The sequence below is a fragment of the Manis javanica genome, chromosome 10, assembly GCF_040802235.1.
Source record: "Manis javanica isolate MJ-LG chromosome 10, MJ_LKY, whole genome shotgun sequence".
Classification (NCBI taxonomy): Eukaryota; Metazoa; Chordata; class Mammalia; order Pholidota; family Manidae; genus Manis; species Manis javanica.
Window position 1 is genome coordinate 100,492,317 of NC_133165.1, and position 25,273 is coordinate 100,517,589.

A 25,273-nucleotide genomic window follows, 5' to 3' on the forward strand; every position below is an offset into this window, starting at 1 on the left:
TGACCACTGCAGGTCTGACATAGCTACAGGCGCAGGAAGAGTTGGCCTTGGGGAATGTCTACATACTTCCTATTCTTTGGAGGAATTATTCATCCTCCAAAGTGACAGAGTTCTTTGCAGGTGAGCCACAGAGCATGCTCACACTTCCTGCTTCAGATAAAGGGACCTGCACAACACCAGTCACAAAGATTCTTGAGAAGACTTGTACATCCAGGGGTTTTTTTTAAGGAAAATGGGCATTTTCTAGTTGCCCAGAGCCTAGTGTAGTGCCTGACATATCTAGACATCCAGGATTTTATGTATTGTTTGAGTAATGAATGAACTAAAAATGTCACTTAAGAAATTGCCAGTTCTGTTTGACTGACCTATATCAGTGATAATACCTAACAATGTTAATAGTCAGACACTGTTCTAAGGACATGAAGATACTACCTTTTTTTAAAATTTTTTTAATCCTTGCAATATTACCTCATGAGGTGGATATAGTTATTAATAGGAATAACTATTATTCTATCCACTCTACAGGTAAGAAAAGAAAGACTCATAACAATTTGGCTAACTTGTGTGTGACCACCCAGCTAACAGCTGGTGAAGCTGAATTCAGGCCCACAGTCTGGCTCTGGAGGCAGTGCTCCTAACCACTAGGCTATGCTGCCTCACAGGAATAGTAGAAGCAAAATTTCCACTTATACAGTTCCCTTCTTACAAAGAGAGGCTTGAACGTAGGCATAGCCATGCGTGTTTTAGTAAATACACACCCACATCCTGAGGAGGTAGCAAAATCTGAAATCCTGGACTTTATTTCGTGAGGGCCCTGGAACTGAAAAATATACAGTCCTCTCAATTGGATTATGAAGACAAACCTCACAGTTCAAACTAAGCAATAGTTTGCAAATACATAGCTTTACAAACCAACCCATATATAAAAATTCAAGAACCAAGCTTTGGTTTGAGGTCCTACTATGAATAATCATGTATCTAACTTACAGTAGACTCTAGACTGACTTCTGCAGTGTAATCATTAACTCCAAACAGGTCAGGGCTAATTCAAAACACACAGAAAGAAGTCCAGGACATTACTATTTCTTGAAGCTCTCAACTGCATAAAAATGTGAAGAAATGCAAACACATGGTTACTTAATGTGAAGATTCTCTTAACTATTTATATTAATAATTTAACAAATTACTTTTTAAACAAAACATAATGTGGAGTACAAACTGAGCTATTTAAAAGATAATTAAATAATTTATAAAAACTTTAATTCAAAATACAGTTGGCCTTTGAACAATATGGGTTTGAGTGACTCAGGTCCACTTACATGCAGGTTTTTTCTTCAATATATTGGAAAAATTTTGGAGATTTGTGATGATCTTAAAAACCATTTTCTCTAATTTACTTTATTGTAAGAATATAATACATATACAATATATTTGTTAATCAACTATTTATGTTATTCAGTAAGGCTTATGGTCAACAGCAGCCTATTAGTAGTTACATTGTGGAGGGGTCAAAGTTATACATGAATTTTTTACTGCATGGGGGGTCAGCTCCCCCAGCCCCTGTGTTCTTCAAGGGCCAACTGTATGCTGCAGAAGATGTGACTTGGTAATGGGACCCAAGTATAAAGTTGCTGGTAAATGCCTTTGTGAATGTGGGTAAAATCTCATTTGGAGATGTAATTTTGAGACCCTTTCTGAATGGCATGTCCTGAGCCAAATGGCCTTCCTAATGCCCTGTGGTAGACACTGATGAAATCTAAACATATCCCCTAACCCTCCCTCCTTTCCTTCCGTCTTCCTTCCACTTATTTAACATTTCAAACAATTTCAAACATTTCAAATGATTACAAATTACATGTTTACCTGATTAAAGAATCTAAAAGTCTAATAATGATTACAGTCAAATTCTTTCCCACCTCTGTCCCCCTCATCCAGTCAATTCCCATTTTCCCCCAATAAATGACCATTCTCATTAGCTCCTTGTATAGTGTTCCGGAGGTTGTTTTTATTCATATACGAGTGAATACCAACACATACCTCCCCTCCTTTATGCCTAAATTCACAGCATATTACGGATACCCTTCTGTATTCTCCACTGAACAATATGTCTTTGAGATTCCTCTGTATCAGCACACAAGGAGTGTCCTCATCCTTTGCACAGCTGCGCAGTATTCCACTCTATGCTTGTTGCAAAATACATTTGGCCAGTGACCTATTGATGAATATTTAGGTTTTGTACCATTATTTTCTTATTTCATACCATGTTACAGTGCAAAACACACCCATTCATCATTTTACTTGATTAATCTACTTCCTAACCATGTCTGTTTCCTTGCTGGATTCCTTCCAGTGTTCACTTCAAATATTGGTCTTTCATGGGGTTTTATTTTCCTCTAATACTAAAGTTTCTCTGAAAAAATCCCAACTACTTTCATATCTCAACTTTCATATCTCAATACATGCTTTTGGCTCTACATTTATATCTTCAGCTCCTACTTCCTTCCTGAGCACTCCATGTCCAGCCATCTAAAGGATACCCCAAGCCCATCACATCTAAGTACAATACACTACTTTCCCCCACAACCTTCTTTCCTCTTATATTTCTGTCTCTGTTACTAGATTCATTTTGTAGCCCAGGTGATGAAACTAGAGTCATCCAAAGACACAACAAACACTTGTTTCTGTATCCTAATGGCTCACAAATCCACCCCTCTCTTTTTCACCTCAATATTTTTACCTTAGTTCAGTCTTTCAGTTGCCTTGCACCTTTGAACTGGCCTCCAACTCCAGAGTAGGTGCTGCAAACTGAAACACCTACATGCAAAAGAAAGGTAACAACTATAAAACAGGTCAGGTGTAGATATTCTGGTGTGGTGGCAAATTGGAGAACACATGCTTTATATAAAGCACTTCCAGGTCTTTAAAGTAAGCGTAGTACTTGGGTTGCTAGATTTAGCAAATAAAAAATCAAGACTCTCATGCAATATTCGAGACACAATTATACTAAAATATTATTCATTGTTTAGCTGAAATTCAAATTTAATTGTGCATCATGTATTTTATCTGACAACCCAAGCCAGACATGTCTTCAGAGGTAAGAGGGAGGACAGAGGAGATGACAGATGACACGTGCTAAGAGCGACTGGAGTTAGACTGTTGCCTCAAGAAGCAGAAAAACCAGAGAAGGCAGGAACTAATAAAAGTGTTAGAACTTTGTCTAAGTGTCCATCAGTAGATGAATGGATAAAGAAGAGGTGGTACATATACACAATGAAATATTATTCATCCATAAGAAGAAAACAAATCCTACCATTTGCAACAACATGGATGGAGCAAGAGGGTATTATGCTCAGTGAAATAAGCCAGGTGGAGAAAGACAAGTATCAAATGATTTCACTCATATGTGGAGTATAAGAACAAAGAAAAAATGAAGAAACAAAACAGCAGCAGACTCACAGAACCCAAGAATGGACTAACAGTTACCAAAGGGAAAGGGACTGGGGAGGATGGGTGGGAAGGGAGGGATAAGGGCGGGAAAAAGAAAGGGGGCATTACAATTAGCATGTATAATGTGGTGGGGGGTGCAGGGGGAAGGCTGTGCAACACAGTGAAGACAAGTAGTGATTCTACAGCATCTTACTACACTGATGGACAGTGACTGTAGAGAGGTATGTGGGTGGGGGGACTTGGTGAAGGGGGGAGCCTAGTAAACATAATGTGCTTCATGTAATTGTAGATTAGTGATAACAACAAAAAAAAAGTGTTAGAAGTTTGTGTAGTGGATATAGACTGGTATCCATTGCTCATATGTTGTATTGTATCCCCCCAAAAAGATATGCTTAGGTCCTAGAACCATTACTTGTGAATGTGATCTTATTGGAAATAGGGTCTTTGCAGTTGTAATCAAGTCAAAATGAGGTCAAACTGGATTTTAGTATTACATAAGATGAAAATTTGAACACAGAGACACAGAGAGGAAAATGCCATGTAAAGATGTAGGCAGAGATTGGAGTGATGCAGGGACAAGCCAAAGAACTCCAAGGACTGCTGGTCACCACCAGAAGAGAGGAAGAGACAAGGAAGGATTCTTTCCTAGCACCTTTGGAGGCAGCATGGCCCTACTAACAGCATGATCTTGGATTTCTAACCTCCAGAATGGTGAGAAAATACATTGTATGGTTTTAAGCCATCCGATTTGTGGTACTTTGTTACAGCAATCCTAAGAAACTAAATCCTAGGGAACTAATTGGCCTAAGCCTTTCCCTCTGCAATCCACCTGGTTACAGAAGACACTTTCAGCAGCAATACTGATGTGAGATTGGTCTGAGGCAGGAATGGCAGGAGGAAAACTAGTGACTTCAGCTGAGCCAGCATCCCTTCACCTGGTGTTTCAGTCGTTCTCAACTATGCAAACATGGGAATCTACCTGTGTGTCCTGCTACAAGGTCTGGAGATTCAACATCAGTCTATCTGCAGAGATATGACCAGCCCAGATAATAAATGAGTCCCTGGTTCCCATTTGAGCCCTGTGGCCCAGCCCATACCTTTGCCCCAAGGTTTCTAAGATGACCACCTATCCTTATAATAAATCCCCACTTTTCATTTAAACTAGCTTGAGCTGGTTTTGTTAAGGTCTCTGTTACCTGTCACCAGAAGAGCCATCCATACCATTTCTAATTATCTCTGGGGAATGGGCAAGCGTCCATCTGGCTGGATGTACTAGCTTTCTAGGGCTTCTGTCACAAAGTACCACAAACTAGGTGAGGCTAGAAGCTCAGACTCAGGTGTTGGTGGGGATGGTTGCTTCCAAAGGCTCTGAGGGAAGGGTCCGTTCCAGGCCTCTCTCCTTGGCTTGTAAAGGGCCACTTTCATGTTCATTTGGCATTCATTCTGTGTGTCTGTCTCCAGATTTTCAAACCTTTTATAAGAATAACAGTAGTATTGGATTAGGGTCCACCTTAACGACCTCATTTTAGCTCACTCACCTCTGTAAAGACCCTATCTCCAAGTAAGGTTGCATTCTGAGGTACTGAGGGTTAGGATCTCAACATATTCAACAAACACATTTTTAGGGGGACACAATTTAACCTATAACAGTAGGAGGCCCATCTAAGACTAAAAAGTCCTGTGACATTTGCAGAAACTCATTAAGTTACATTATACCCAATGGTCAAACAAAGGGTAGGCTATTTTTGGTAGTGACCTCACCTTGTTTTCAGAAAATGGCTGGGATTTAGGATCAAAGGAAACTGTGCTGACTCTAATTTCACTAAAGACTTAAGCACAGAAACTAAATTTAATCCTCTTTGCTTCTCTCACCACCCACTGAAACTTTAATGCTCTGAAAATATCCCCTCAGACTTCCTAGGCTGCATTTCTAATTTCACAGTTCTGTCTTCTTTTGGTTGCCATCATTGATTTTAAAACATTTACATTTAAAGAGAGATATTAATGAAAGAGAGGCCAGCTTGTTGTTCAGGAAGGACTTTGCAAAGTACATTGAGGGCCAGAGGTAGAAGGGGGTCCTTAGTCTAGGATTTACTTTGCAGGGGTTGAAATAACAAAACTTGCAATCTCAGTTTTCTGTATATTCATTTAAAATTTTCTCTGTAGATAACTGCATTTCTAAGAAATTTTTTTTACTCAGGAGATGCCATATTTACAGAGAAATAACTTAATGGAGAGTCTTATAAATGCTTACAAAGGGCTGGCAAATATCTCTAAGATTCTAAATCCCATAGATTTTAGGTTCAGAAACCTACCTAGACAAAACTGATGTTCCCCAAACTGTTAAAAGTCTGATGGGTGCACAATCCAGAACATCAAGCTCTTTACCCATTCTGGTGTATAGACCTTTTAGGGATGAGAATACTGATATTTGTTATTCAGGAAAGGCCCTTTACAGGAAGTAGGTGGATCCAAGAGCCCAAGAAGTGGACTATGATGGACACTGCAGTGCACCAGCCAGTCTCCCCTCCAGGACGAAAGCACATATTCCCTCAGTTACGGAGGCTATGATGGCTGATGGCTCACAGTGCCCTCATCTGGAGAAAGCTTCTTCAACCAAGATCATGCCCCCTTCTCAGGGCAGCCTGCATGTTTTGATTGATGCTGTGGTAAAAGTCTTCATCTTTTGCTCCAACTCAAGATAATTCAGGAAAATTCTGCAAGGCCATCCTGCTCCACAGGGATTATCTTATATACCAGTTGTGGAAGCCTTGTAGCTTACCTTTGTCCTCTGCCCCATCCCCAATAACTTTTCCGTAGGTAAACCTCCATCCAGAGTCTGCTTCCCAGGGAACCAGATCTGCAAATAATTGAAGATGTTTGTACTATCATATCTGACCAAAAATAAGAGAGGTAATAAACACAATAATCCTAATAGATACTAATTATTTGGCAGGACCTGGACTAGCTCCTGAGGATAAAAAGATGAGTAAGACCATTCCTCCACCTGCAAGGAGCTACCGGTAGATATTCTAAATGCACAGCCATGGGGGAGAGGTATCCGATGGAAACTCAAGGCCGGGTCAGAGAAAGCTTCCTGACGATGCTGTCCCACCTGGTTTGGAAGGATTAGTAATAGTGCACCCAAGGATGGAAGACAAGAAAATACTCCAGGTAGAGGAAAGCATGAGCAGTGTATTCAGGGCGGTCATTGTCACTCCCGAAGTTACCAGAACATGGAGTTGACTAGAAGTTTTATGCCACCAAATGCAGCTCATTCAGTAAACCAGTCACAATTACAAACCAACGGGGTTGGTGAACAGTGGGTAGATGGGTGGGTGGGTAGAGTCGTACCATAGTATTTTCAGTGCTAAGGGCCTCTTAAGGCCTTTAACCTTTACACTTTAAGAAGGGCAATGAGAATGGAGAGGGAGAGCAGGGTTATTTCCATCCATTATGTGACCTCTTCACTGTGTCCTTTATTTCCACACTAGGGAAGGACATCCCTCCATCAGAAATGCACAAAGATTTCCCTTGAGCCATCCATCAGCCCATACCACCTCCTCATCAATTGGGCATCAGAAAACCCCTTCTGTCTGGGTGCCTTCTCTCCCCCTTTTTCCAAGTTCTCATCAGTCTTTTTGCCCCCTCTGTCCTACCTCAAGGCCTTGCTTATTCTTTCTAGCCTGTGACTCAGGTGACTAGTAAAACGGAACCACGCACTTTTTCCCTTAGCGGAGCCAGGGGCCATCATCGAGTGGGGGAGGGAAGAGACTTCCGGTCCTGTACTTAGATTCAGGGGACAGAGGAAACAGCCCTTTCATTCCCAGCCTCAGAGTGAAACATTCACAAGATAAAGCAATCACCTGCCTCTGCTGGCCTCCTGTCGTAATATAACTCAGATGCTCTGGGATGCAAATTGTCTGACATTTCCTTTCCCAACAAAAACTTGCTTCCTCTCCTCCCTTTTCTAAATCCTCGTTTGGTATGGGCAGGAGCCCTAAATGATGAGTGGCTAGGCACCCTACCAAGGAAGAGATGCCCTGATATATGAGGCTTGGAGATGCCCCAACACATAAGTGATGGGTCAGCATCCAAACCCTGGTCTGTTGACACCAAAGCCTATGGGTGTTTCAGGCTACTGCTGTGAGGAGAGGGCAGGATGGTCACCGACATACAGAGCCAGTCCAGTGTTGGGTGTTTTACATGGGTCACCTCATCTAGTTCTCCCAGAAACCTCTGTGAAGGAGATAAAAAGTCAAGAGCAATCCTCCTCAAACAATTCCATCAAATTGCTTTTTAACATGCAGAGAGCTAGATCTCAGCCGTGTATGGTCCAGGAGGGCAGCTGTGAGCAAATGCTGCAAACAGGAAATATGTATATACATGGCCTCATGTTCCCTCTATAATTTCATTAAAAAATGTAGGGTCCAACTCCATGAAATGTTTAATGTTTGTTTTACTTGTTCAAAGTGATGTTCCTTCCCCTTCAAATTTGCAAGTGAGATTGACACTCCATAGAGGTCTCCCTGTCCGTGTTATGGCTTCCATCACCTTGCTTCTGGAGCATCACCAAGTGGAAGTCTTAGAATTATCAACAAGTTTAGAAATGTATTTTACGGTGGCTTATGTCAGCAAATAGGGTATAAGCTGCAACGGGAAGAGACTGCCTGTCTTGTTTACCATGGTATGTTTAGCACATAAAGCAATGCCTGGGAACTATTGGGAGCTCAAAAAGCACTTGTTGAATGATAGTAAGAGGCAATGCCTGGAGTGTAGGCTTTTATAAGTAGTTGGCGCACTCTCCAAATCCCTGTTTTCACTTGAGAAATTGAGAAACAATTTGTACAATGCACACCATGCAAACGTTTTATGTATTGTTATGGAAAGGTAGTCAGGATTAGTCTAAAGCTTGGCCAAATTAGGGATACAGCCCTTCTCTTGGCCACATTTTGTTTTGATTCTTGTTTTCTTTCAATGAGAATATTGAAGACACAAAAGATAGCAGATAGACCAACAGGCACCATTGTACCTTGGTTCCCTATAAAAGGCTTCACTAAGTAATATACAGATGTTACCTGTACGGTTTCAATCTCTCAGCTGGGTGTGAGACTCCTCATCCATTCGGACAGTAGCTTGGTTGCCTGTCTGAGTCAATTCAGTTATTTTTTTTCTAACAAGATGGATCACAGAGGGTAGAGGTATTTTTACTCTCTTTTATATCTTCCCTGGGGCAAAAGTTATGGGGCTATAACAGTATCTGTTATGATCTGAATGTCTGTGCTCCCTGCAAATTCATATGTTGAAGTCCTAATGCCCAGTGGAAAGCTATTAGGAGGTGGACCTTTGGAGGTAATTAGGTTTAGATGAGATTGTGAGAGGGGAACCCCCATGATGGAATTAATGTCCTTTTAACAAAAGGAAAAAACCAGAGCTCTCTCTCTCCACCATGTAAGAACTCTGCCACATGGTGGTCATCTGCAGGCTAGGAATAGAGTTCTCACCAGGAACCAAATCTGCTGGCACCCTAGTCTCAGACTTCAATTGTCCAGAACTGTGAGAAAATAAGTGTCTGTTCAAGCCACCCAGTCCAGCCTATGCCATTTTGTTGCAGCAGCCTGAGCTAAGACAATATCTAACCACAAATCTCTTTTTGCCTTGTTTTGAACACAAAGGGGTAAGTTTATTTCTATGTTTTATAAAATTATTAAAGGCATGATTTCTAAACAAAGGGGCTTCAAGAAAAGATGGATAGATTTGCTTGTTTTCTTTCTATATAGCAGCTATGTGGGCTTTCTTTGGGAAAGGGGTGCTGAAATTTTGGTATAATAACAACAGACAATTGTCATAGTGTACTAATCTCAGTTGCTTACCATGACAAGGAAAAATTGTTACCTGGAAATCTGTCATGAAAGAAATTTCCCTATGGGTTTCCCATAATAATGATCTAGTATATGAAAAATATGTATTGCATAATTATAGTTTTAACAATATATGTATTTATAGGCATAAAAATATTCTGGAAGGATATATCCAAAGGGACTAATAGAAGTTATAACTATATATTAGAATTATGTGTACATTTCTTTTTTGCTTTTTGCTTATCCTCATTTTTTTGCCACAAAAATACTGCTTTTATAATAAGGCAAAATGTTCCAACTACTAAAATAATACAAGATTAAGAAAAGCTACATAAAGTTTTTGAGAGTATCAAAATTGCACTTAGATTCTATGCTTTCAGAAGGAGGTAATAAAATTAACATTTATTAGATACTTGCTATGTTTCAGCAAACCTGCAAAGTGAATGGTATTATTTTCATTTTAAAGATGAGGAAACTTGAAGTTCAAGGAGGTTACATAGATAGTCTAAATCATAAACCAGTACCAAGCAGAGCCAGAATTAAACCAGATTCATCTGATCCCAATGGCTACACTCTCTCCACTAGACCAGACAGCTCCCAGCACTGCACTACAGGAAGAGGCAGAGACCTGGTTTCACTCATCACCATCCATGGTGCCTTGTATACAATAGCCAATGGCTGCCCCTAAGTTGCATCTGAAGCTCCTTTCCTAGAGTTCAGGGAAGAGGTGTCCAGCTCACAGACACTCCACTTGTCCCCTTTATTCACCCTGAGTAAAGATGAATAGTTCTGTGATTCTTGTTACAATTGCCCTGCAAAGTGCTGTGTCTTTTAAGACTAACTGTGGCTTACATTCTCTCTGCTTATAGTAAAAGCCCATTATTAGGATGACTTAGAGCCCTTTGATAATTCTGAGATACACGTGCTCTTGAAGGAAGCGTCTCTACATCATGGCTGACTGACAATTGACCTCTTAACAACTGGCAAAGCATCACAGTGCTTCCTCAATTGTCCTTTGTTTTCCTGTCCTGTTGAATGTTTTGTTCAGTGTGTTTGATTCCACATCACACCAAGGAGCTTCGGGCAATTAATTTATGATCTCTCCTTGTCATCAAATTACTTCTGTGAAGAGCATGATTTCCAAACACTGTTTTCCCACCATTAGCATGGGTGTAGTGGGCACTGCCTGCTCCACTTCAGAATAGGCTTGGCTAAGTGGCAAGTTATTGGCAAGAAGCCAGTGTTACAGGTGGAAGAGAAGCCAAGTATGAACAGAATGTGGATGAGGGCTAACATTTAGGGAGTGGAGGGAAATTCTCTGGGATGTGTGGTGACAGAGGGAAAGTACCTGCATTACTACAGGGACTATTTATGAAACTTTTACAATGGGCCAGACCCTGGGCTAAGTGTTTTACATGTGTCATATGATTCACATGTGTCATGTGATTCATCCCCACAAACAGGCTGATCCAAGGTGTGCAAGACTCTGAAGATTATATACATTTGGAATGGGCGTCTTTTAGAATATAAAATTAAAAAGACAACATGCGTACAGCCACCCTCTGAGGGGCGCATACAAGTGAGGTGCCTTGATGCTTATATTTCCTAATCCATTCTGCGCATAAGGAAGCTCAACCAGGTTAAGTAACTTGCTCAGTCACAGAGCTACCCAGTGGCAGAGTGAGGATTGTACTCCAGCTTCCAAAATCCTTACAGAATTGCCCAAAGTCCTCTCATAGGCAATTCATGAGGACAAACTCCTTTGAAACAGCAGCACAGAACCTTGATGTGGTTCTGAGAGTTTTCTGGCAGAGCCCAGCCCCCGTCAGAACCTGCAGGGCTTGAGGTTGTGGACTCCTGCCAAAGACCTCTGCAGGAATCTGCATCTTTCAGATTCATAGAATCTGTAAGGAAAGCTACTGAGGAGGGAGAAGAAAGATGGGTTTTAATGACTCTGCTCATTGTCTTCACAAATGAAAAAGAATGGGAAAAAACTTCATTTTTAAGATACACATTTAACTTAGCTACAGTCCTGGATAAAAAGTTACCAGTCTTCAAAGCTAGATACAATGATGAGCTAACAAACCAGCTTGGGAGGCAGAAGGAGCCCCTGCCCAGTTTGTAGTGTTTGCCAATTTCTATGGTATCAATATTCCCACCATGGCTAGTTTCCAGCTACAATGGTTGTTTGGTTCACAAAATTCCTGAATACTTAGCAGTCGGCTCTTACAAGCAGGTACAAGCCACTCCAGCCCACCACTGACTAAACATTCCATGGCTGTGATGATCATGGCCTCAAGTCCTGCAGTTATTATGAATATCTTTCTTAAAACTCAGAGGCAAATATTCCAGGCCCTGATATCTTGTCTAGTTGGCACTATGGAAAGAGGACTTGAGATTATTCAATCTCAGGCCTGTTAGGGAAATGAGTTAGGGGCTGCTCATGGTCTACATTTATAACTATGACCCATTTATAAAATCTTTCTGCAACATATACTCCACGACTGATATGGATGTGAACTCTCAGTCTCTGTCCCTCCCTTGCTATTGGGCCTATTGAATCTCTAAATCCTTTGCCCTTCCCCCCATCCACACCATGAGTAACTACAACAGCTGAGGACAGGACAACTGGTAAAAGAAAAGGGACTAGTCCACCTCATTTTATAGATAGGGAACTGAGGCCCAAAGAGAAGAAAAATAACACAAGTCATATAGGGTTTTAAATACTAGAAGGAGGACTAAAATTCAAGTCTCCTGTCTGTCAACAGTTCTTTCTAACACCTTGCTGTTCAAGCAATTAAACCGTATAATAAACATTTCATGATAATATCTTTGAATGGTACCATATCTTCCATATTAATTTTGAAGCAACATCAGGAAAGTGGTAATTTTGCTGTTTGTGGCCCTGACTCATTTCCTCTGCCTCTGCCTTTTTTAAGTTTTCTTGAGCTGAAAACACTCATCACTGCACAGGTAAGCTCAGGACCACCCAATTCAAAGACCTACAGAAAACAGAGCCTGCGACATAATTTGAGTAGAGGCAGTTTCCACAGACATGATCTGAGACAGCAGAGAAAGGCAATACAGGTTTGTTATTAAGATCTGGGCACCTTGGGCAACTGGGACTTGACCCCCCTGGGACCCCATGAAGAGTCTTATAGAAGGCCTCTCTCAAAATGCCTGCAACATGGGACTTAGAAAGTAAAAACATGGAAAATCCTGGGAAAACCAGGACAAGTTGGTCACGATTTCAAAATCATCTGCCTAAGAGCTGGAGCAGGGGAACATTTATCCACTATCTTCTATCCTTCAGTGGCTAAGTCACCCCATGAAACAGAGCCAGTTCCCTCAGTCTTGCATGTTTGCCTGCGTGGAAGTTAAAACACATTTCCACAGGTGTCCAAAGAAGTGGAGTGGGAACGGCCCGGGCAGACGGAGATTCAGCACACCTGGGGTGAGGAACAGGCGGCTCACACCTCTGGCAGCTGGGCGCTGCAGCAATGGCTGGAGTAAAGCTAGACTGAGAGAGTGTGAGGTGGTGTCCAAAGGGTGTCCAGTGCAGCACCAAGGGTATACAAACAGCCTTGGTCTCTGAGCAGGTCAGAGTTCAGCACCAAGTGGCCCTCTGGGACCTGGGATACAGTGACTAAAGCAGCTAGCAGTTTACCAGGCTGCCTTTTCATGAAGCTGCTCATGAGATGTTGACCCCCACATGGGCTCCCTTTCTTCCTCCCTCCTTCCCTTCCTTTCTTCCTTTTTTCTTCCTCCTTCCTCCTTCAATAAATATTTAGTGAATGCCTATAATATCCCAGGGACTATATTAGATACTTGAGATATAAAAACAACTGAACACAATCCTCACCCTCAAGAAGCACGTAGAGGAAGGATCACCAATCCTAAGCAAGACAGTTATAATACAATATAACTGGTAGAAATGGGCAGGAAGGAAAAAGGAGGAGAAGGATATTTAATACAGGAAATTAGGTGCTCACAGAGCTGGATTCACATGGAAGGTAACATTTAAGTGAGTTTCTAAGGCTAATAATAAAAATAGTAATTACTGGTAACTTGGATGAGAATTTTTGTGCCAGGCAATGTTCTAAAGTGTTTATAGTACTAACATATTTAATCCTTACAATAGCCCTATGAAGGAGGTGCGATCATTATCCTTAATTTAGAAATGACAAAGCTGAACTATTAAAAATATGAAGTTTTCCAATGTTTAAGGCTCAAGGGCACAGACTGACAGCTCTCCATCAAAACCCATTTCTCTTCTTCCTCGGCACACAGCTAGACTAATTACCCAGACTCCTTTGCAATTAAGTGTAACTATGTGATTGAATTTTAGCAAATGGGATGTGAGCAGAAAAGACATACACCATAAAAACCTCCCATGTATATTCTTCGTATGCTTTTTTCCTTCTGGATGTTCACAGAGGGTGATCTTGGAAAACACACATTGAAAATGGTTATGTCTCCGTCAGTCTGGGCTCTAAATAGAGGAGGGCTTGCCCCACTGATTATTCACCTGACAAGCACTGTTTTTTGAGCAAGAAATAAACTTTCATGAGGTCTTTGGGTCTTTTTGTTACTGCAAAAATTCCACTTATTTTATGAGCCTATTTATTAATGCAGTTAGCCTTCTATAATTAATATAAGCACATACCAGAAAGTAGCAGAAAATTAGATTGAAAAGATAGATGAAGCATGTCATGTACCATATAAAAAAGTCTTATCTTTTTTTCCAGACACACAGAAGAATTCTTCTCTTAAGACAGAGAAGGAAATAAAAGAGTAGTTACAGCCCCAGTTGGGTAGAGAGGATGGCTGAGGGAGGTCATACCTAATATATTTTTTTCTGAGCAATGAGAAGTACAATCATCTTCTTGAGGGCATGCTGGGTGTACAGGCATGTGGGTGGGCCTGAGGGAACAGACTGGGAGCCAGGAAGGTGGGAAAGGTTAATAATGTGAGAGGCAGCAGAGAAGACAGCAGGCTTTGGAGCTTCCATCAGTCAGACTCCTGTAGGGAAAATATCACTCTAGGTATCTCATGTAGAAGGATATTTAATACAGGAAATTAGGGGCTCACAGAGCTGGCAGAAAGGCCTCAGAAGCAAAAGTCACGGGTATCCCCACGAGCTTTCAGTTTCATTGCTTCAGAGCCAGACAGCTGTTGCCACCCAACTCAGAAGCCTGCAGGAAACCACTGCCAACTTCAAAGACCTCCACAGTCCTAGGGCAAGTGGCATGGCAGGGAAATGTATGGCAACTGAAAAAACTTATGTTTGGGAAGTCCATTTGGGTGTTTTTAAAATATAACTGCAAATTCTTTGAAACTCTTTCCATCAAGACATGTGATCTCTGTCCCTTCCCCTTGAAACAGGGTAAGCTTATGACTGTTTTGCCAGTGGGACATGGTAGAAATGAAGCCATGTTGGAAGAATGCTTGTGGAAACATATGGTTGAAATGTTACTTCTAAGGCTAGTTCAGAAACGGCCTTGATAATTCTGTCTTGCCTGCTGAGGACATCATCCCAGGAGCCCTGAGCTGCTGTGCAAGGAATCTGACTACTCCTGGCCACCATGGTATGTGGAAGCACAAGACACATGGAGATAGAAGAGGAGGCAGGAGGGTCAGAGAAGGCAACGAGATGATGGGAACAGAGGGAGAGAAGGGGATGCAGTGATAGAAGCAGAGGCTGGAGTGATGTGGGCCATGAGCCAAGGAATGTGGGCAACCTCAGGCAGCTGGAAAAAGCAAGGACGCAGATTGCCCCCTAGAGCCTCCAGAAGGAATGCAGCCTGGCTGACCCAACTGAGACGCTGCTCTAAGGCACACCATGTTTGTGGTCACATGCTGTCGCAACAGCAAACTAATACAATGCCTGACTCTGAGTTCATTCTCAGCGGATGTTAGTAAATGAACAGATGAATGAGGTTGCACGCGTTTCCTCTTAAATGAGACATGGTATTGTACTCCAGCATAATTTTAAAAGATTAATTACCTCTCTGACATCTACATACGAGGAGTTAGGATATTTTCTGTTCCCTAAACTCCCAAACCCAGACTAAATGTAGGCAGAACAAGCCAAATAGAAAATACTGCATTTTAAGAAACAATAACAGATAGATGTATGGAAGACTTACTATGTGTTTTATTTAGTTTCTCTTATTTAATCCTCACAACCTATGAGGTAAGCACTACTATCATCCAAAGAGGGACTGAATAATTTGCACAGAGTTTCAGAGCTCATGAGTGATAAGACCAGGATGAGAAGCCAGGCTAACTGGTTCCAAGGTTCAGGTGTGTAGCCTCTGCCACGTGCTGCCTTGGTGTGGGAAGGGAACAGCAGAGGATGATGGAGGACCTACGGCACTGGGTCACCAGGTGAGGGTCTAGACCTGTCTCTGTGGCCCTGGGAAAGTTCCTTGATGAGGGATATGGTTCCTTGTTCATAAAAATGTAGAGGTTGAGCCAGATGACCTTTAAGGTCTCTTTCAGAACAGGGTCTGCATCTATTTCCATGTTAAAGAAAAGTCGCATTTGCTAAATAAGAGAAATAAGGACAGGATAGCATCGTATCTTGCTTGACGCACCAAAGGAATTAAGCACCTGGTTAAGTTCCAGTATCTGTTTGGTTATTTGATCTCTTTACTACCATCAATTTATAAAGGCAACAAGGATGGGTGTGGTAGACTAATTACAAAAATGTCTCTAATTCTCCCCTCCTCCCTATGGCTATGCCCTTTGCACTGGAGATTTGCAGCTCATCCCCCTGAGATGTGGAAACCATTTTCTCATCCCTTAAACATGGGCTGTTCTTGAGACTTGCTTTGCCCAATAGTAGAAGTGGTGGTATCACAGATCTGAGCTCAGGCCTCTACCTGGACATGACAAAAGCCTAGGCTGGCCCACTGGATGGTGAGAGCCCCCACAGAACAGAGCCATGTAGCCAAGCCATACAGGCTAAGGCCATGCTGGATTAGCCAGCCCCCAACCAGACTGTTAGCAGACCACAAATGCTTGAACGAGCCCAGCCAAGACAGTGAAGACCCACAACAGCAGAACCACCCAGCCAACCACAGAGTTGCTGCATGCCACTATAGCTATTTTGTATGCAGTTTTATTGTGACAATAGATAACTGACACAGTTACTTGTCATGCAAAGCAGAAAGTATGGCATATGAATTATGCCCGTATTAATCAGTACAGTTCATTAATCTAGGATGCAAGTGACAGGCACCTGACACAGCCCTGCTTAAACACACAAAGGACGTTATTGGTTTATGTTAATGAAACATCCAGGGGTAGATACAGTAAGAGCTGGATGCCCAAAATTTGCATTTGGACCTTGGTTCTCTCCATCTTTTGGTTCTATTTTTGTCTTAGTTTCATTCTTATGCAAATACCCCCTCATGGGGCAATAGGGCCACCAGCAGCTTCCAGCTTATACTTTACTATATTAGTTATTAAGTAGAAAGAGGATTTCTGTTCCCCAATAGTCCAAGTAGAAGTCCTATGGACAACTTTCATGAGATTGATTAGGATCATACCTCATTCCTGAACTTTGTTTTTTCAGGGAGATATGCTAGGCCTGGTCTTGGATCAGGCATCCAACTCTGGAGATAGGGATTGGATTGGTAGTGAAGGCGCATAGACTAAGAATAAACAAACAGGGAATCCCCTAAAGGAAAACCTAAGCAGTGCTACCAAATAAATAGGGAATAAATGAAAACAATATAGATCTCCTATACTCGTTAGTATTACTAATGAATTAAACAAAGTTAAATGACAACTTCTCAGCATTGATTCTTCTGCAGAACAGTAGGCAGTTCACTCCTACCTGTACAAAGTTTCCAACATTGATGTCACAGTAGCTTTTGTTATGCACGATGCTTCCTCTACCCCAGATAAGTTATCTAAAAATCAAAATTTGATGACTGAGGAAGTATGGAGTATCTGAACTTAGCCCAATAAACTGTGCTCGTGAGCTTCCTGAATCATGAAATTACTTCCAAGTCCTAACTGGAGAGACAGCGTAGTGCAGTGGCTAAGAGCACAGATTCTGGATACAGTCTACATATGTTTGGGTCTCAGCTCTAACTGCTTCATGAGTCTGTGTGACTTTCTGGAGGTTACTCAGTCTCTCTGTGCCTCAGTTTTCCCATAAGTAAATCCCCATCTATATATCTATATAATAATAGAACTGACTCTGCTGGAAGAGTAAATGAGTCATTATGTGCAAAGCACTTAGAAGGGTATCTGGTTTGCAGTTAGAGCTATTCAGTGTCAACTATTAGTCATCTGGTAGGATGCATGTGACAACAACTCCTTTGAACCTGGGGTAAGGAAGTCTGGCACCATCAATCAAAGATGTGTGACTTTGGTTGAGTCACTTATTGTCACTGGGGCCATCTTAATTTCTTCACCTACAATATGATGTAAATTAGGTCTACCCTACTGAGCTTACAAGGCTGCTGTAAAGATCAGAGGAAATAATGGATACTAAATTATTTGAAAACATTCAAGCCCTTTATAAATAAGAAGGCTTATTAATACTAATTATCTCCATCTAGATTATCTGATTTGCATGTAATTAGGGAAGTTTTTCAACCCACGCTGTTTTGCGCAAAGAATCATTAGGAAAGAAAATCATCTGCTGACATAAAGTTATGGATTCTCCAACCAAAACCAGTTCAAAAGTCATTAGAATTGTTTTGTGATTTGAAATATTCACTATTATCTTTTGTATCTAGCATGAAGTAAAGTTGATTATAATGGGAAGGGTATTAAATTGGGGGTCAGAACATCTGGATTCTAGTTCCTGGTTCTGCCGTTAACTTATTGTGTCATCTTGGGTGAGGTATTTTATTTCTCTGGGTTTCCCTCGTCTGTGAAATGATGAATATTTGTAACGCTACAAAGTTCTTGCAACAGAGATGTTCCCAGGCATTAGGGTTCTGATCACTTCTTGGTGGAGTATTACTCAACACTTGGCTTAAATGACCACTGAATCTCTGGAAAATACATCTGCCCAGACAGCATTTTACTATAAATATGATATTTGATTAACACAATACATCCAAGAGAATAAGTTGAGACCACAGTGTCTTTGTCTATAGAATTCTCCATGAATACAAGCACAGATCATATAGGTGGTCCAGAGGAGACAGCAATCTTCCTTTCTCTGGTTTTACAAGGCATCTGGCAATGTCCTCTTCCATGGCCTCTCTTCCTTTGTCCTTGCCTTGAGACTCTGTCAGGTCCTTCTATGAGGCTGTTTCAGCAATTTCCTACTATGGTCTATAAGGCCCTATGCAATCTGTTACCCCATACCACCTTCGACTTCCTCTCCTCCTTACTCACTGTATACCAGACAAGTGGGGCTCCCTGAACAAGACCAGAGCTGAATGCTGCCTCAGGGATTTTGCACTTGCTGTCTTTCTACCTGGAATTATCTTCATCCTAACAGCCCCATGGCTTCCTCCCTTCCTTCAGGTTTCTGCTTCCCTAACCACCTTATGTAAAACAGCAAACCCTCCCCACCTTGCTCTGCTGTTCCCTGAGTTAGGTACTAGCTATGCTTCAATAACGCAGTTCCAAAGAGATCCAAAAATGAAGTGGTTCATATTAGATAGAAGTTTACTTTGTTTTCATGTGTCAAAAACTGAGCAATCTAAAGCCGGGAACTCTGCCAATTTCTATACTTGGCTCCAAGGATGCTCCAGTCAATGCCATTTCCCAGCCAGTGGGAAAGAAAAGGACAGGTTCCAAGGTGAATACTTTATTTTTCAGCAAATGGCCTGAAAGTTACACAATTCACTTCTACTTATATCCCATTGGCCTGAACTTGGTCACAATGCATATCCAGGAGTGAAATGGAGGGGAAGAAATGTAGTCCCTGACAGATGGCCTTGTTACCAGCTAAAACTTGAGATGAGGGTACTTTTTCTAAAAGATGAAAGGGAGAATGAATTTTATGGAACAATTAAAAGTTTCTGCCATGCTCTATCCTTCTGCTATATTTACCTCCTCAGCACTTATTTCCATCTGACAATCTATGGATTTAAATGTTTATTTTTTGTCTCCCCACACTAGAATATGATTCCCACAAGGGGAGAGAATTTGTTTACTGCTGTATTGTTAGCCTGTGGGTCAGCTCCTGACACACAGTAGGCTCAATAAAGATTCACTGAGTAAATGGGTTTTTTTTCTGGTTTTCTGATACACCTTGGATCTCACAGATCTGAATTTTCTTGCTTTCTAGTATTAATGAGATTCTGGTCTTACTTCCTCTTGAGGCTCCCAGGATTCAAGAGTAGGGTGTTGTATTTCTAGAGCCCATCTTAGGTAGCCATGATGTACTCCAAAGGACTCTGGGTTTAAAAAAAGGAGTTAAGAGGAGGTGCAATCTTTTAAAAAATCAATAGGCTTTATTTTGAAAAAGCTTTAAGGATACAAAAAATATGAACAGAAAGTACAGACTTCCCATATACCCATTTTCCCTCCTCCCACCCTGCCCTCATTATTACTATCTTGTGTTAGTGTGGTATATTTGTTACAATGGATGGATCAATGTGGATACATTATTAACTAAAGTCTAAATTTCCTTTAGGGTTCACTCATTATGTGGCATACTTCTATGGGTACTGAGGAATGTACAATGTCATGTATCCACCACTAGAGTATCATACAGAATAGTTTCATTGCCCTAAATATCCTGAGCTTCATCTATTTATCCCTTCCCATCTTCCCCTTTCCTCAAGCCCGTGGCAACCACTGATCTTTTTACTGTCTCTATAATTTTGCCTTTTCCAGAACGTCACATAGCTGGAGTCATACAGTATGCTCCCTTTTCAGACTGGCTTCTTTCACTTAGCAATATTCATTTTAAACTTACTCCACATTTTTTCATAACCTAATAGCTCATTTTTTTCTATTGCTGAAAAATATTCTATTATACGGACACACCATTGTTTATATATCCATTAGCTCTTTTTAGGACAGTTGTTTCCAGATTTTGGCAATTATGAATAAAGTCGCTCTAAGCATCTGAGTGCAGGTTTTTGCATAGATGTATGTTTCCAATTCATTAAACTAAGAGGGTGGTTGCTGGATCATAGGATAAGCCTATGTTTAGCTCTGTAAAAAATGAAACTGTCTTCCAAAATGGCTGTACCATTTTGCTTTCCTATCAGTAATGAATTGCAATTTCCTGTTGCTCCAGATTTTCTCTAGCATTTGGTGTTGCCAGTATTTTAGAGTTTAGCCTTTCTAATAGGTGTGTAGTGGCATCTCATTGTTATTTTCATTTGCAATTTTCTAATGATATATATAAAGTTGAGCATCTGTTCATATTCTTTCCATCTGTATATCTGCTTTGGTGAGGTGTGTGTTCAGATCTTTTGCCCATTTTTAAATTTAGTTTTCTTTATTACTGTTGAGTTTTAAGTGTTCTTTGCATAGTTGTATACAAATCTTTTTTGTTTTGCAAATATTTTTCCCAGTCTGTGGCTTGTCTTCTCATTCTCTCAGGATTCATTTGTAAGTGTATATTTAAAAGTATTCTACCACTATTATGCTCAGTGAAATAAACCAGGCAGAGAAAGACAAGTACCAAATGATTTCACTCATCTGTGGAGTATAGGAACAAAGATAAAACTGAAAGAACAAAACACCAGCAGACTCACAGAACCTAAGATTGGACTAACAGTTACCAAAGGGAAAGTGACTGGGGAGGACGGGTGAGAAGGGAGGGATAAGGGGAATAACGGGCATTACGATTAGCACATATAATGTAGCGAGGGGGCATGGGAAGGCAGTGTAGCACAGAGAAGACAAGTAGTGACTCTATAGCATCTTACTATGCTGATTGACTGTAAAGGGGTATTTGGTGGGGACTTGATAATGGGGGAATCTAGTAACCACAATGTTGCTCATGTAATTGTATATTAATGATACCAAAAATTTTTTAAAGTATTAAAAAAAAGTATTCTACCGCCTAGATAAGAGAATGGTATATAAGAAATTGAGAAGTGTCCCATCTTCTGCCTACACCTATTAATATTGAAAACTTTCCATTGTGCATATAGAAGTTCTGGGATCAACTCTAATAGTTCTTTGACTTCACATAATGCACCATATAAACCATGTATATATACACTACTTCTTTTGACAAATGGTTAGTTTTACAAAGCCACACAGTTGAGTGAACCTCCTAGGATTAGAACCCAGGTTTCCCAATCTCTGATCTGATATTCTTTCCAATGTATCACAATGACTCTTATCAAGATTTTGTATTTGACTTATTTGATTCTTACCATATAAATATTTGTGTTCAGAGTAAGACTTGAGTTTCCAGCCTTGTTTATCAGCAACACAAAAATTTTAAATTAGCTGCATAAGCATTGCTTTGATTACAAGTGACACAACCCAAAAAAATTGGCATAAGCACAAGAGAAGAATTAATGAACTAAGGTAACTGAAAAGTCTAAGACTGGATGAATCCAGTGGCTCAAATTAGTTAATCAACCTCTCTCTCTTTCTCAGTCCTTTGCAGAGAATCATTCTCAAGCTAACTTCTCCTTGAAGTGACAGTAATACCATCAAGAGCTTCAGGCTCCTACCCTTTTGGCAAATCCAAGAAAAAGAAGCACCTCTTCCACTATACCTCTAGCAAAAGCAGAGCTCTTGGCCCAGCTTGGGACACATGCTTATCTCTGAACCAGTTACTTGTCCAAAGAAATACAGCCTAGGACACAGGCCCTTCCTGTACCTAACGTGAACCTCAGACATGGAGAATGAAGGAAGACTGATTCCTCAAAAGAAAATCAGGATGCTGTTTCCAGAGGAAGAGAAAACACAGACTGTCAGGAAATTTATAAATGTCTACCACGACAACAAAGCATTAATTCCCCTAAATCAGTCCCTCCTACTTCACACTCTTAAGATGGGGGTGGTAAAAAGCACTGTACTTGAAATTAGAAAACCTGGATTCATATCCCTCCACCACTTAGCAGTTCTCCAAGCCTTAGATCCCTCCTATTTAAATCGAGGATAATACAATGTACCTCAAAGATGTGGATAGGAGAATTAAATAATGGTAATAGCAAACACTTACATAAATGAGTAAATGCTTTCTGTAGCATGCGTATGTGCCAAACGATATTCTAAGTGCCTTAACATACATTCAGTCAGTCTTCCCAAACTTGAGACTGCATCCGAATCACCTGAAAGGCTTCTGAAAACAGAGATTCCTGGGTCCCACCTCCAGAGTTTCTGATTCAGTAGGTTTTGGGGGTGAGGGGAGGGCTGACAATTTGCATTTCTAACCAGTTCCCATAGGGTGCTGATGCTGCTGGTAGGGGACCACACCTTGAAAACCAACTTATTAGGTCACTGATCCTTCCTAACAGCTCTATGAGGGGCACTGGTGTATTAGAAAACCAAAGTTCTTCCCAACTCTGAATTTCACCTTGAATCTTATGTTTTCCTTTTTATTAGTCCAATGGTGATAAAGATGACACCAAGGCCCTGGGCTAACTTGATAAGGTGTGGCTTTGGATTAGGAATTTAAAATAACCAATTTATACTCAACCATTTTGAACTTTTTTGTATACTGTTTCCTCAGAAATAGGGTTAAATAAAGTATTGTATGTTTTGTTGATTCAAGAGATGCACTGGTGATACAAAGTTGAAAAACTACATTTGTCTTTCTCTGCCTGGCTTTTTTCAACTTGGTATAATTCCCTCTAGATTCATCCACGTTGTTGCAAATGGCAGGATTTCTTTCTTTTTTGTGGCTGAATAATATCCCACTGTATATGTGAACCATATCTTCTTTACCCATTCATCTATTGATTGGCACTTTGGTTGCTTCTATATCTTGGCTGGGGCAATAAACACAGGGGTGCATATATCTTTTCAAATCAGATATTTTGTTTTCTTTAGCTAAATCCCTAGAAGTGAAATTATTGGATCAAATGGTATTTCTATTTTTAATTTTTTGAGGAACCTCAATATTGTTTTCCATAGACACTGGACCAATTTACATTCCCATCAATAGTGCAGGAGGGTTCCCTTTTCTCCACATCCTCGCCAAGACTTGCTATGTCTTGTCTCTTGGATAGTGGCTATTCTAACTGGTGTGAGGTGGTATCTCATTGTGGCTTTGATTTGCATTTCCCTGATGATTAGTGATCTGGAGCATCTTTTCAACATATGTAACTGTTAAATCACTACGCTGTATACTTGACACCAATATATCAACTACACTTCAAGTAAAAAAAAGAGAAAAAAAACAAAAAGTACATGGTTTTTGCCCTGAAGGAACTTACCAGGTTTCCAGACAATAGAGGAAATATGGTCATTTATGTATCTACTCAGCAAACATTTATTCCAGGCTCTATGTGCCAATACAATACTTTGAAAGATTGGTATTAACATCATCTCCATTCAATAGATCAGGAAGTTGGATCGCAGAAAGGTTAAATAACTTGTCAAAGGTTGCACAGTTAGGGCACCTGGTACCATTCTAAGCACCTTTTATCGGCTAGTTTATAGTCTGCACAACAGCCCTCCATGAAGTAGGTATTTTTGTTACCCCCATTTTATATATAAGGACATGAAGCTCAGAAGGGTAACTTCCCCAAGGTCACACCACTAACAAATGGCAGAACTAGGACTAAAACCCAGGCAATCTGGTTCCAGCACCCAAGCTCTTAACCATGTTATACTGATATTGTTCAACCAGAGTTATCAATGAGGCTTATCTAATGAGCAAAAATGTAATATGTAACTTGTGTCAGCTCTTTTACTGTCCTTCATTTCCATTTTTCTCTCTACTCCTTATTATCCCATTTACTCCACTACTGAAAAAAAAATAACAAAGAAGGAAAAGGACACAATTTGGGGGCAAACTTAGCAGTAGGGTGGGAACATTGCTTAGAGTGGAGGCTCTTATCCTTGGTAAGTGTAGACTTCCAACTCTCTGAAATCATCCACACATTTTAGTGTGAATGAGCTTATTTACGTTTTCATGAGAAGGTCTACAGCTTTCTTGGACTCCCTTACCATATCTGGAACCCATCAAGGTGAAGAACAACCATTTAAAATATTTACAACTCTATGATGACAGAAAATGCCGATGCTGAAATACCAATAACAATATGAAAGTGTTGTTTGCTTCACTTCTTCACCTGATTCCCTCCTCAATCCAAGCATATGTTTGCCTCCTTCCCTCCTCATTGGCCTGTCCTTGTCAAGGTCATCAGTGACCATCACCTCGTTAGATCCAGCAGCTGCGTCTGTATCGTCAGCTTTCAGCGTCGTTGGCACTGGCTCTGCTTCCACGCCGGGACGCCTTCACCGGCTTCCTCTCCCGGTCAGCTTCCTGCCACTGCGAAACGGTGGGGCACTCCAAGGATCAACTTGGGTCCTCTTCTCGTCATCCTCCTTTTGCTCACTCTCTCCCTAAATGACCTCATGCAGTTCCATGGCTTTAATTACTTCACACGTTCAGTGGGTAAGTGCGGGTAAGGTAATTAAGTCACACCTCCAGCCCTGACCTTCGCACTGAGCTCTGGCAGGAATGTATCCAATTGGCAACTTAACATCTCTCCTTGGCTATGAAAGTAAACACCTCAGACTAAATTTTTCAGAGAGAATTATTATTATTATTATTACTATTATCATTATTATTAATTATTCTGTCTTGTGTAGCTCACAGGACAGTGCACCGCCCACAACAGACTCTCAATAAGTATTTGGTGTGGGGTACCTAGTCAGGGCTAGGGATTAATAGCTGATAGTGATGACAGGCAATGTACTCTCGTACAATAAAAATACACAGAGTAAAAACTCCACGCCCACATACCGGCCCTGGCAGCGCCTCCGCGCCTCCGCAGCCCGCCACCTCTCCCCGTCTCCCCGGACGGTGCGCCTGCTCCGTCCGCTTCTTCCGC

At 40.9% G+C, this 25,273-nt stretch overlaps 1 long non-coding RNA gene across 1 annotated transcript; it reads right to left on the reverse strand.

Annotated features, from left to right (window-relative positions):
• Nucleotides 1-1,931: 1,931 nt before the first annotated feature.
• LOC108390811 (uncharacterized) lies at nt 1,932-25,268 on the reverse strand. Its single transcript, XR_001851598.3, has 4 exons — nt 25,186-25,268; nt 6,230-6,307; nt 2,738-2,814; nt 1,932-2,212 (listed from the first exon to the last, which is right to left on the reverse strand). It is a non-coding gene; the product is annotated as an uncharacterized lncRNA (long non-coding RNA).
• Nucleotides 25,269-25,273: the final 5 nt, after the last annotated feature.